Here is an 11,959-nt window from a genome sequence, read left to right as displayed (position 1 = left end):
GCGCCGGCCCGCCCGCCCGCGGGTGTTGCATTGCAGCAGCGGCGGCAGCTGGTTTTTTTCCCTGTGTAATCAATAAATAGGAGCGAGGAGCCCTCCTCCCCCCAGCCCGGAGGCTGCGGGCTGGGAAGTCCCCGGCGGGGGGCGGGCAGGGGATGCCCCTTACTGCCGCGTCCCTGGAAGGCGGCTGTGTGCCCCCCCACCTCCAGTGCTCCGGCGGCGCCTCTCGGCTGGCCCCTAGGCTGGCCCCTAGGCTCCTTTGTGTGGCCGGCGGGGGCCCGGGCAGCAGCAGGGCGCCGGCGGCCAGAGCCGTGCCCGGTCTGTCTGCGGCAGTGCGGCCCGGCGGGGGGGCGCCGGCGGCTTCCCTCTTTCCTCGGAGCCGGGGCTGCCTGCCCGGTTCTCGTCCTGCACCCCCCTCCCAAGGGCAAATGCTCCCTGCCCGGCCTCGGCATGGGAAGGGCTCCTTCCCTTCCCAGCCTCTTCTTCGGGGGTTCTTCTCTGCCGAGGGCTTTCTACCAGCGATGTCTGTGTTTGTAGCTATTGTTTGCAGCTCTTTATGCAGGGTTTTTTTTTTTTTAAAGCTCTGCTTGTATCCTTGTGTGGTAGCTTTCCTTTTTGCCTCAAACAGAGGTATTTTCTGCAGGTATCCAAATTCTCAATGCTTGAAAAAAATCAACACACAACTTGCTGTAGTCACAAGCACTGTACAGGGGAGAGCTGAGATTTTGATGTCTGGGTTTAGTGTTTTTAAGCATCGTTGAAGCAACAGTTTTAATAAGCCAGTCCCTGCTAGAAGGGGTTTGGTGCGATTGGGCTGGTTCACCCTTTTAGTGTGTAGACACAGCTTTCACCTAGCAAGCCCTCCCCAGGATACTTTATGCTAGCCTCATGAGCAAAATAATCTGACTGGCAAAAACAGCCTTATGCTGAAATAATTGCATGTGTACTAGTGTTTGTAACACCTAAGAAACATTACAAAAGAAAAAGGCAAGTCTTTAACATCACTGCACCAGCAAAAGTTTCTAGTGTAGATGTGGGATGAGGCTGCCTACTTAGACATAACATGTAGTTAACTTTGAGTAATCTGCATATTCACACATTCATGCAGACTCTAAGCATGAACATCAGGCTTAGTATTTTGTGCCTGCAAATGCTAAGTGCAGATCATTACCCAGCAGCAGATATGTTCTGAATTAAGTACTCCTGATGAGTGATTACTGGATATTTTAAAGAAATCTAAATTCTTCAATAAGTTGAAGTTAAAGGCTTGTATAAATACTCTCAAGTTGTGCCTATTAAACTGAATCAGTCTAAAAATCATGTACTTAAAACGTGCTTTGAATAGGACTTAGGGCTTGAGGTTGAATGGTGGAAGGGACACAAGAAACACCAGGGAAAAGCTTTTTCCTGAAAGAAAAAAGCGGGACTAAAGCCGGCTGGACATTAGTTAAAACATGTCTTCAAGGCAGGAAAGTTGTTTTTATATTGTTGCTGGATGAGGTAAACCTTTATAAGGTAGTGGATGGCAACATGACCAGCTAACACATAATATACAGCTTGCCTGTCTCTACTAGACTGTTCTATGTTTAACTAGCATGTTTTAAAATATTTATTTTTGTCTGTATCTAGACAGAGAAAAAGATTAGACAATTTAAAACTTAATTCTAAGGTGGAGGCCCCTCTAGTTTTCCATAGAGGAAATGCCTATAGCTTGAGTCATTATAAACTGACCTAGCTTTGTAGTAATCTGTACAAATGACAAATTGTATACATTGACCAGTATGAAAGGAACAGATATTCATAATCATGTCATGGTACACTAAGTCTTTCTGACCTGAAATAACTGGTGCTACTCTTGGCAATAAGGTGCACAATAAAGAGCAAATTGCAAAGTGGCCAGAAAACCATTCTCTTTTAAATCCAAGCCTGAAGTAATTTTGGATTGATGCTTATGAAATCCTGCCACTTTATTTTGGGTATCTAGTTGACTGTTTAAATATTACAACTTTTTTTTTCTTGTCAAATAAAACGATGTCATTTTAAGCTGTCTAATTGCGCTTCACAAGTTTACATGCTTAATATTGGATTCCTAAACATCAGATCATGATGTTTAATTTTTCAATGGGTTTTTTGTATTTGAATGAAGATGATGTAGCATCTTGGTACGTTTTGGGTACTGGACACAGACTGCATATGTGTCTTAAATCTGAAATTACCTAGCAGTAAAGAGAACTGCATGTATAAAGTTGCTAATTTCAGAAAGGTTGTGTTTGGCTTGCATGTGGCCTTCAGCTTGTCCTCCTCTTAGGTAGGCAACTGGTTGATTCCTGCAGACGTCTCTTTCTGTTAATGTATTGCAATTTAAGGTGATGCTCGTAATGGAGTGTTGCTTGAATGTATTTATGTCATAATAATAGGTAATAGGAAATGGATACATGGGCTAGAGATTTCTAAATAATAGCAGGTTGGGATGTTGAAAAGAGTGGGTAGGTTAAAATGTATTTTTAAAATTATCGTGTATTTGCTGCTTCTATTTTAAAACTTATTTTCTTGTAGCATGACATCTGGTTGTGCTGTATTGGAAGTTAGTATGTAAATAACATTCTGAACACAATATTAAAATGTTTGGTTTTTTTTCAATAAAGAGGTTGATTCATACATTTCTAAAATTCTTATCTTAAATGGAGTGCAAATGGGGCAGAAAATGCTTTTCAGCATTCAGTGGGTATTGTGACAACTTGTAGTTTCAGAGTTTAGTTTCTGAAGGCTGTACACAACCTAATAAACTTTTCAGGGTGCTCATTTTAAAATTAAACTGTGCAGTCTTTTTGGATTTAAACATCTATAATATAGAATGTAGGGCTCCCCCTACATATGAGTGCATACAATTCAGAAAAATGAAACAAGACCGTTCTAGTTTAATTGTCCAGATTGAAGGAAATGCAGAAAAGAGATGTTGGATATCAGAAAGTGCAAATTATACATTCAGAGTTTCACCTATTATTTCTTTACTTTCCTATGTGGTGTTTTATGGTTGGCAAAAAGTTATTGTTCTGACAGACCAATTATGGTTTTATATAGGTTCTATTTTTAACAGCACTTCTGTTTAGTGGGAAAAGTGGCTGGATTATATCAGATCTGGCATTAATGCATTTCATTTCCTACTTAAGTGAAAATAATGAGGAAGTTATCATTATCTTTAAATCCAAAATGATATCTGAAACAACCTTAAAGTTCTACTTGCACATGGCTTGTAATTCTTCCATGCAAATATTTTGATTTTAAAAACAGATCAGGCAACGTTGTTAAAATTAGTCAAGTGGATTTTTGTGCCAGTCAAATAAGTTTTTGTTACTTCTTAAAAACTGCATTGAGGCATGGTATCATTTACTATTGGTTTAATAAAAGTTAGAAAAATACAGGCTCGGGCCAATAGCACCAAAATGAAGAGTTTCATTACCATAAAGAATAACTGAGGAATCTCATGCATCCTAGAGTTCCTTGCTGTGTGTACATAACCCAAAATGTGAGAGAATTGATGATGGCAACGTGGTCAGCTAATTTCTATCTTCTGTTGCAACAGTGGAATAAAAGGAGCCAGTAACTTTGACCATTAAAGTGTACAGGAAACCCTTGCTATTTGTGAACTCTGGATTTCTGGTTTCAGTATTTGTGATGCGCCACACCAGTGGCACAGTCGCATTTGGGGTGGGTCAGGGCACTGCACCAAGCTGCTAGTTTTGGGTCAGGGGTGGAGAGCGAGCGCTCAGGAAGGCGGTGGCATCTTCTCCCCTGGAGGTAGCCACAGTGGTGCTCGGAGTGTGTGCAGTGTGGCGGGGGGTCGGTCCTCAGGTGCTGTGGGGGAGCCCTGTGATCAGTGTGGGGGAGCAGGGGTTGGTCTGATGGGGAGTTCCATCAGTATTTGCAAGTTTTACCATTTGCAGGGATCTCCGGAACATATCCCCTGCAAATGGTGAGGGTCTCCTGTATTGCCCAAGACTTACTATATAGGGTTAAATTTCAGATTTGTTCTTCTCTTTAAGCATTCTTTCCAATATGTAATATGTCATGCTGAAATTAAACGCTAAATCTAGGACAGAGGTATTTCACAAAATGTTGAAAGTGCACACCAGTTATTTAAATCAGACTGTATTTGATACTGTATGTGTTCTCAACCACTACATTTCTCATTTCTCAAGAGTAGAATTGGAGGGATAGGCAGACTTTTCAGGTAGGCACAAGAATTTGGTTCAGGTTACTCGCCTTGTTCTAAGAAAACTAACAGATGGACTGAGTCATCTGTCTGATTTTGGTGCAGACTTCGTTAGTTAGCACTTCATTTGTGATAGTTGCAAGCAATTCTTGGACTGACTGTTTTCTGCCCATGTGATATGGAATTTGACAACTGCTTTGCCCCAAGGTCTCTGGATAGAATTTAGTGAATTATTTTGATAGTAGATTTATAAGCTTTTCGCTCATAGAAATCTTGAGGACTAAATGTGCATCAACCAGAACATGCTTTTTCCTACAAAGTGCTTTCTGGCGATCTTACAAACTTATATTGCAGAGTTCCAAAATTAAAAATGAGCAGGGAGAGGTGCGATCTCAGGAGGCTGAGATCAGCATGACTCTAATAGGGTAAATGCAAGTTGCTTTCCATTGCCCTTTGGTTAGGGCCTTGAGATGACTTCTGTGAGAAAAGTAAAGCTTGTCACATTTTTCCTGTCTTCCTGTTCCAACCAGCTAACACGAAGGGGGCTGAGAGTCTCTTCTCTCTCCCCACAAAATAGGGACAGGTAGATGCCCTCTCAGTAGATGTTAATTGAACAGCGTGGTACACTTAGATCATCTGTGAGAGGAATATTTAACTCTGCGGCATGTGTGTGTGTCAGGTTTATGGAGTGGGCTCCCTACTCTTCTTGTACCTTTCACTCAGAATTTATTACAGGGGTATAGTTCTAAACCATTAGGCAAGGGTTTATGTACATCGTATACCCAAACTTAGGTTCTTTTTTTTAACGTAGGCTTTTAATTTAAAATAATTATTTACTTCATTCTTGCTTTGTTCAGCAATGTAGAAGTATGTATGTGCTAGTTGTATCTAAACACCTGGATATGTTCAGGTTCTGCACATTAAAATTCCACTTGGTGCTGAGACAGTACTTAGAATCAGAATTCTAATATTGGCTAAAAGTAAAAATACTGTAGACTGAGCTCATGTGAGCTAGCTTGAACAACTTTTTTTTTTTCTTTTAACTTTCCTAACCACAGTCTTGTTTTTTCAGTCTAGCAAAGTTGCGAATTGTGCAGAGCTTGTGGCATTTTTGTGTTGAGAGAATCTGTCTGATAGGGGTTAATATGATACAGTTCCCACTTTCATGTGTGCCTGGATTAAAATTGACCTTGTAGGTAGAAAAAAAAAAAGTCCTCTTACCCATTTTGCTACCTTAACCTTCCATATATTTTTTTCACAAATTTGAAGCACAACCAGGATTTGTATCCATCTGGCAGCATCCGTAGAACTTTGTGCGTTAAGAACAAGTGCTGCATCTTTGTGCTGCTTTGCTTTTGAATGGGTGGGGGATACCTTAAGGTGTGTGCTTAAAGGACTAGATTTGAAATCATAAATAGCCAAGCCCTCACTTACAATCTATATCTGTGTCTGTATGCATGTAATATTTAAAATATTTTCTGGTAGCTGAATGAAGGAAAGTGGAGAGTTGTTATTTATGACAGTATTTTTTAAATTTCACGGTACATCTTTACCAACTAGTATTTATACTTTGTTAAAAAAAATAAGCCGTTTAAAAGAAAAAAAGAAAAACGTGAGGAAGCTAAAATAAGGTCATGCTTTAACACCTTTTGTGTGGTGCTCTGCCATAATCTTTCTGCAGGTTAAATTAGAGGTGGAAAGACTGGTCTTCTGATTTACAGTCTGTACCATCAGTAACAAGTACACATTTCGGGAGGCAGCACGAGCTAAATAAAGTGTCGCTTGCTTAAACCTTGTGGAGACAAAGGAAATCCGAGATGTATGGTCAAGCCAAATGAATCCGCTTCTATAATGCCTGATGCCTAGTGCAGTCCTCCTTTATCTAGTCTAAAAATGTACTACGTCTTTTCATTAATAGTGCAGGGAGGATTTTGTTTTGATTTTTCTTTATTTTTTTTTTAAAGATGCTCTAGAAGCTTGCCTATATTGAAGGAAGCACTGAGAGAAACTTTTTGGAGGTTGATAAAGAAGTGTAATTTTGCTATCCTTTCATGTTCCTAGAATTCATTCTAGAGTTTTGTCCTTATTTATTAGATTAATAATTAATTTGTAGTACTCTTCCAGGGTCCCAAGGGTTCAAGTGTGTGTATCTTATACTCACTATTTCTGGTATTTTACTTGCCATGTTTAAAACTCTCACTCCCTCTTTTTATATTGGTCTCATCACAGAAGCAAAGACTTTGAAATTTCAGATTGGCAATTTATTACAACAGGGACTTTTTTTTTGCTTTGTACAGTTCTAAGCAAGCAATGTGCTCTGACGTTAAAAAGAATCCTAATTTCACAGTGTGTCACTATGCAGATTTAGTATGGCTTGGACCTGTTGTTCCCTTGACTTGTTTCCCATTAACAGGAAAGAACTTAAATGAGTGGTCTTTAGGCATTTAAGTCCAAAATTACGACCCAAAAGAATCTGTGCTCAGCAGCTGCCTAACTATGGAAGGACCTGAAACTTAAGTTTTCTTTTGGGTCTGAAAATGAGCTAGAGACCTTTAGGTTCAATACTGCATATTCCTAGAACTGTTCCAGTCTGAGCAGCTAGGAGCTGAACTCCTACCTTATGTTCTGTTTGCATCTAGAAACAAAGTGGAGTGGCATCCAAGTTTCCAGAGGTACCTGATTTTATAGGCATCCTTTTAGGTTTCCTATCCCACACTTTTCTCTTATTGCTCCATTAGAGTGAAAGCATGTTACCTCTTTGCTTTGTTGTAGAACATTTTAAAAAAGTAAAAACTCAGTGTTCATGCTGATTGGAATTTACATTGGGAAATATGCACTCTTTCTTTCAAGTATCCTAGGTAGTAAACACCTAGTCTTTAAAGGGAGCAATAGTTGTCAGAAGAGTGACTGTCAAAACTTATTTGAAACTTAATTACCTTATTGTGCATATCTGCTAACCTTGTATGTCTAGGCCACTTTACTTTGGCTAGCAGTTTTTGGCATTAGCTTTGTAGGGCTAATACAATGATTAAAGAATCCGACCAGATCGCTTTGGTTTCTCATGCATTCTCAGAAAAATGGTCAGTGCAGTAATAATTGCAGAACCTTTGTTACTATTAGCATTGGGAAGAGTTGGACCATAGTTAGATCATATTAAGGTTTTCATTATGTTGCCATTTAGGTTGGTCTGTCTGTCTGAATTTTACATGTAACTTGTTTACTTTTTGAATCAATAAAATAAACCTTTTTTATTTCCTTCCAAAACAGAACAGGTTTTTCCTAAGTAGTCTAGGTGATACATTTGTTATGAAAATAGTTTGCTGTGAAGAATATACACTGATATTTTACCTCCTTGTTCCTCAGGCCATCTACCTGTATTGGTCTTCTGTTGTGTACATTTTATTTTTTTTTTACATAAGCAAATAACACTTCCTTAGATTTTAAAAGAACCCATTTTCTTTGTACAGTAGACCCCCGATTTACATGAGTATTGCATACCGGGGGACTTTTGTGCAAGTTGGGATGACTTTCCACATAGGAAATAATAGAATAGTGAGGAGTTGTGTACCCTAGACATACCTTAGTCATAGCTTTTTTTCCCCTTTTCTTGGTGAAATCGCCTTTAGGATGCACATCTAGCGTCTCACCTATGCATCTTGAGATGCTGCTACCACAATGGTGGCACAGCTCTGCTTGATTCTGCCTGCAAATCTTGTGCGGCATTCACGTATATATGTGAATCTTGCAAGTGTTTGCGTATATATGTGAATCTCGAGGGGCATTTTCCAGTCTAGACCCTACTAAAAAACCGCATAAACTTGAGAGATGCCCAAGTCAGAATCTTGTAAATCGGGGGTCTACTGTATCTCTACTCATTACAGACTATTCATGCTTCCTTCTCTCTCTGAGAGCCTCTCTTAGGCTGCAGATGACATGTTGATCCCAGGAGAAACAATTTTCTCCTGAGACAAAGTGCAGTTGTTCTGATGCCCATGTCTGTTGTCATGGGACAGCCCCAAAATATTTTATGGGATAAGAAGTGCTAATGGTTTGTCTCAGGACATCACAAAGTACATCTGAACAGTTGCCCTGGGATCGCATCATTGAATTGGTGGCAGAAAAGCAGCAGTGCATTCAGCCACATGCCAGTCTCCTGTTCCAGGACAAACACAGGCACAACTAGTCCTGGGACAAATGCCACGTCTGTTCCTAGTGTACTAATGAAACATCATAAAGAAATGTACCCATTAATGTACACAGTACTAAATGATGTTCTCTGTGCTCATCTGTAATTGAGGATAATGGGAAGTGTGTGTTTCTTTGGGCAGTTTTTAGAGCTTTCATTAGGAATGAATCTTCTATAAAATAGTCTAAATAATAGATGTGAATGAAATATTTTTTCCTTTAAGCAAGAACTGAACTTCTAAAAAAGAAATGACAGGTCTAGTGAAGAATTTAATTGTATAGTGTGCTTAGTTTTGGTAAGCGCAGTTAGTGGTTAGTTTCTATAAAACCGCAGTTATTTGCTGTGGGATAACTTAATTTTTTTTTTCCTTACAGCGAGTATAGTAGTCTGAAATAATATGGCATTGCCTGACTGACAAAACAGTAAAAGATGTAATCCAGATGAACTTAATTATGGCAGAGGCAATAAATCACAGAGTAATGGGATGACTGCAAAAGTCATGAGAGAAGCTGGTCAGTGCTTGTTTCCTTCAGAGTTTAAAAAAAAAAGTACATGTACCTCTAGTTTCTGATAAAACTTGGGATTTTTTTTAGCAGTTGCATTTTAATTACAAGCAGACTATGTATTCCTCTGACCACAGTACTGAGTTTTCTAGAAAACAGTTTTTAGATCTTATTTTCAGCAACTCCAGTGTGTGTTCCTGGCTTGAGGTTTTCCCTCCCTGAAACTTCTTTCAAAAAATGAGTTTAAGAGAATTATTTCTGTTTCTGTTCTCAGTTCATCAAGCTGTTAGCTAAAAACTAGAATGTAACCATCCTTTTAAGGTAGTTTAGGGCAGCTTTAACTCTTCTTTTTTTTTTTTAAACTAGTCATAAAACAGATGAAGTGTGACTAGTGTGCCGTTTAAGTTCTCATATATCTGGAGAAATATATTTTGTTAGATGAGCATGTATTAATTCATCACTCAATGTAATCTCAAGAACAGGTCATGCTAGTATGAGTGAGACAGGTTTACTGCACAGGAAATAGATGTTGGAATAGCATACTGCATAGAGGCAAAGAGTATATATAGAATAAATACTTTTAGATGTAGGAGAGTTGCTTCCCTAATCAGACATGCCATGTGGCTCAATCATCTAGTTAAAGACCGAACATGAAGTGTATTCCAGTGAAGTCCTGTGGTGATCCACACTGCAAGAAGTAAATGGCTGAGGAGGATCGTTAACTTCTATATATAGCTGACAATAAACTTACACCTCAAGAACCCAAAGGATTATTTTCAGGGTTGATATTATCATGTCACGACTTTCTCAGGTCTCAATTCATGCATTTCCAACCTTTGAGATTGGTCTACTACTGTACATGATCCCTTGGGGGAAAAAAAGTAGATAAAATATGGGTAGTATTTTAAACTGAGTTCATATTAAGTAGGAACAAAACAAGTAGACACACCATTATCTTTCATATTAATCAAAATAATAAATACGTATCACTGTTATGAACTGAGTTTCATTATAGCTTTAGTAACTAGTAAACTTAGGTTAATTACTAGAACTGGCCAGTGGGGCCATTCTTTGGCCACGAAAAAAAAGGGTGGAGGGACTGTCTTGGATCATTCTGATAGTCTCAATATGCTAAGGTAGTGTGATGCTTTTCTGTGACCAGAAAGTCAATAAATCAGGATGTGCATTTATGACAAGACAGGAAGGCAACTGTTTAAAGGCTCACGCCTGGTCTACACTACATAATTTTGTTGCCATGGCCTTACATGTCTGATGTTCTACTAATGCTAATCGCTACATTTGTGTTCGGAAATATGCCCTTCTTCCAGCACAAATAGTGAGTGTACAGGTGTTCGGCAGTTTGTATTGGAGAACATCACAATTCTGCTGAAAAACTGTTAGCTGTTTAAAGCATCAAATTTAACTGGAGAGCAAAGTTTTCTAGTGCCATGTGTAATGCCTATTCAGTTTTGCACAGTATGATGGGGGTCCATAGGATTCATCATCTTGCAGTCCTCTTCTCTCCTTACCCCTCCCGAGAGAGGGAAAATGATTTGCTCCCAGATACCTCACCACTGGGCAGGCTGTCAGGGAAATGTTTTTCTCCCCCCCCCCCCAGGAGGGGAGAGGACAGACTTTCAATTGTTGGGCTCCCCTGGGGGTTGGGGGGAACCAAGGAGCAGTTCTTTATTGCCTCCTGACTGGAAGTTCATTTTTGAGGTGACTTTAGTTCTCTACCCATGTGCCCCCATTTTCACCATGTTTTCCACTGCTGCAAATTCCTGGAAACTTCTGCTGAATGACTGGTGTTACGTTGGAAGCTGTCAGAAGGGTGCCACACTCTTGAAGAGCTAGTGAGACCCAGGATGTACCGCGTACACATTTGGTTCTGGCAGGACATGCGTAGAAATACTAGAAACTGCGCAGGTGTCTGCAGGTTCTGGCACAGACCTTGTAAGGTTGAGATGTCCCTAGAAAGAGAATCAACTGCCTGTAGATCTAGGAGCTGGAGGCAGCTGAATTCCAGGGTAGTACAGAGAAGCATGCTGTTGCTAACAGAAGTTTCAGTAGCTCTTGGATACAGACCTTCAGTGCTTGCCTCAGACTTGTGGGGCACTTTGTATGCCGTTAAGTATATGAATCCAGTGATTCTATTGGAAAGATGCAACTAATAGAAAACCTAATTTCTCAGGTCAAGTGGGCCATGATTGGACTTTTGGTTGCTGGTGAGTGCAGCAGCATGTTGATACTGTATGAAGTTTATGATTGGGGGCAGAATTTCAAACACTGGATGGAAACCAGAAGCAGTTCAGTCAAGTGTGTTGTAATTACTATATCTATGTACTATTTCTGGGATTGTTTTGGATACTATATAAAAGCCTAGATGTGACAAGCACCTCTCTTACCTCTTCCATTTTTGTAGTATAGTGCAATCAGTCCAATGTCCTTTATTTTGATCAATTTAATTAACTTTATAGTGCACCAAAAATTAGGTGCAGGGTTTTATATTGGGAATCTATCATTTCTACGATACAGTATAGGTACTGAAGGGGACAGGGGAAGCTAGAAGTTTTGACAACTGCATGTTGTGGCTTAGTTTTACGTTGGTATTCCTGAGGCAGTGGTGACCCTTAGAATGGGCAAGAGCAATCTGTCTCTGCTTTCCAGTTTCAAGCTTGGAAAGAAGTAACTTAAAATTGCACAGTTGATATATAAATTATATATTCCCCACCAGAATAATCCTTGACTCTAATATGTCACTACCTATGGCAGTCCTAGATAAGTACACAAGTGGGCAGCAGTTGGATGGATAACTGTTGACTTTTGTTTCCTGTCTTAGGCTTCAGAGCCACCACATGGAAACAATGCACATCTTCTCTGAGCTGTTTCAGGCAGTCTGCAGATGCATTAGATATCTGATCACTGAATCTAATATTATAAAAGCCTTAATCTATTTGTCTGACAAACAGCCAGTCAGAGTGTAAAGAAGTGTTTGGACAGGTGGCAATGTGTCTCCATGGTGGTGGGGATGCTGGCCTTGCCTGCCCCCCCCCCCCCCCC

General features: G+C 39.8%; 1 protein-coding gene across 10 annotated transcripts in view; it reads left to right on the top strand.

Annotated features, from left to right (window-relative positions):
* The window catches only part of ENAH (enabled homolog (Drosophila)), a 258,824-nt gene that overhangs the window by 792 nt on the left and 246,073 nt on the right, over positions 1-11,959 (top strand). The gene's annotated exons all lie outside the window — the stretch shown is intronic.

The sequence above is a fragment of the Gavialis gangeticus genome, unplaced genomic scaffold (assembly GCF_001723915.1).
Source record: "Gavialis gangeticus isolate Ggan-Ray unplaced genomic scaffold, GavGan_comp1, whole genome shotgun sequence".
Taxonomy (NCBI): domain Eukaryota; kingdom Metazoa; phylum Chordata; order Crocodylia; family Gavialidae; genus Gavialis; species Gavialis gangeticus.
The sequence above is the reverse complement of the archived record's forward strand: the minus strand, read 5'-3'. Positions and strand labels throughout refer to the sequence as shown.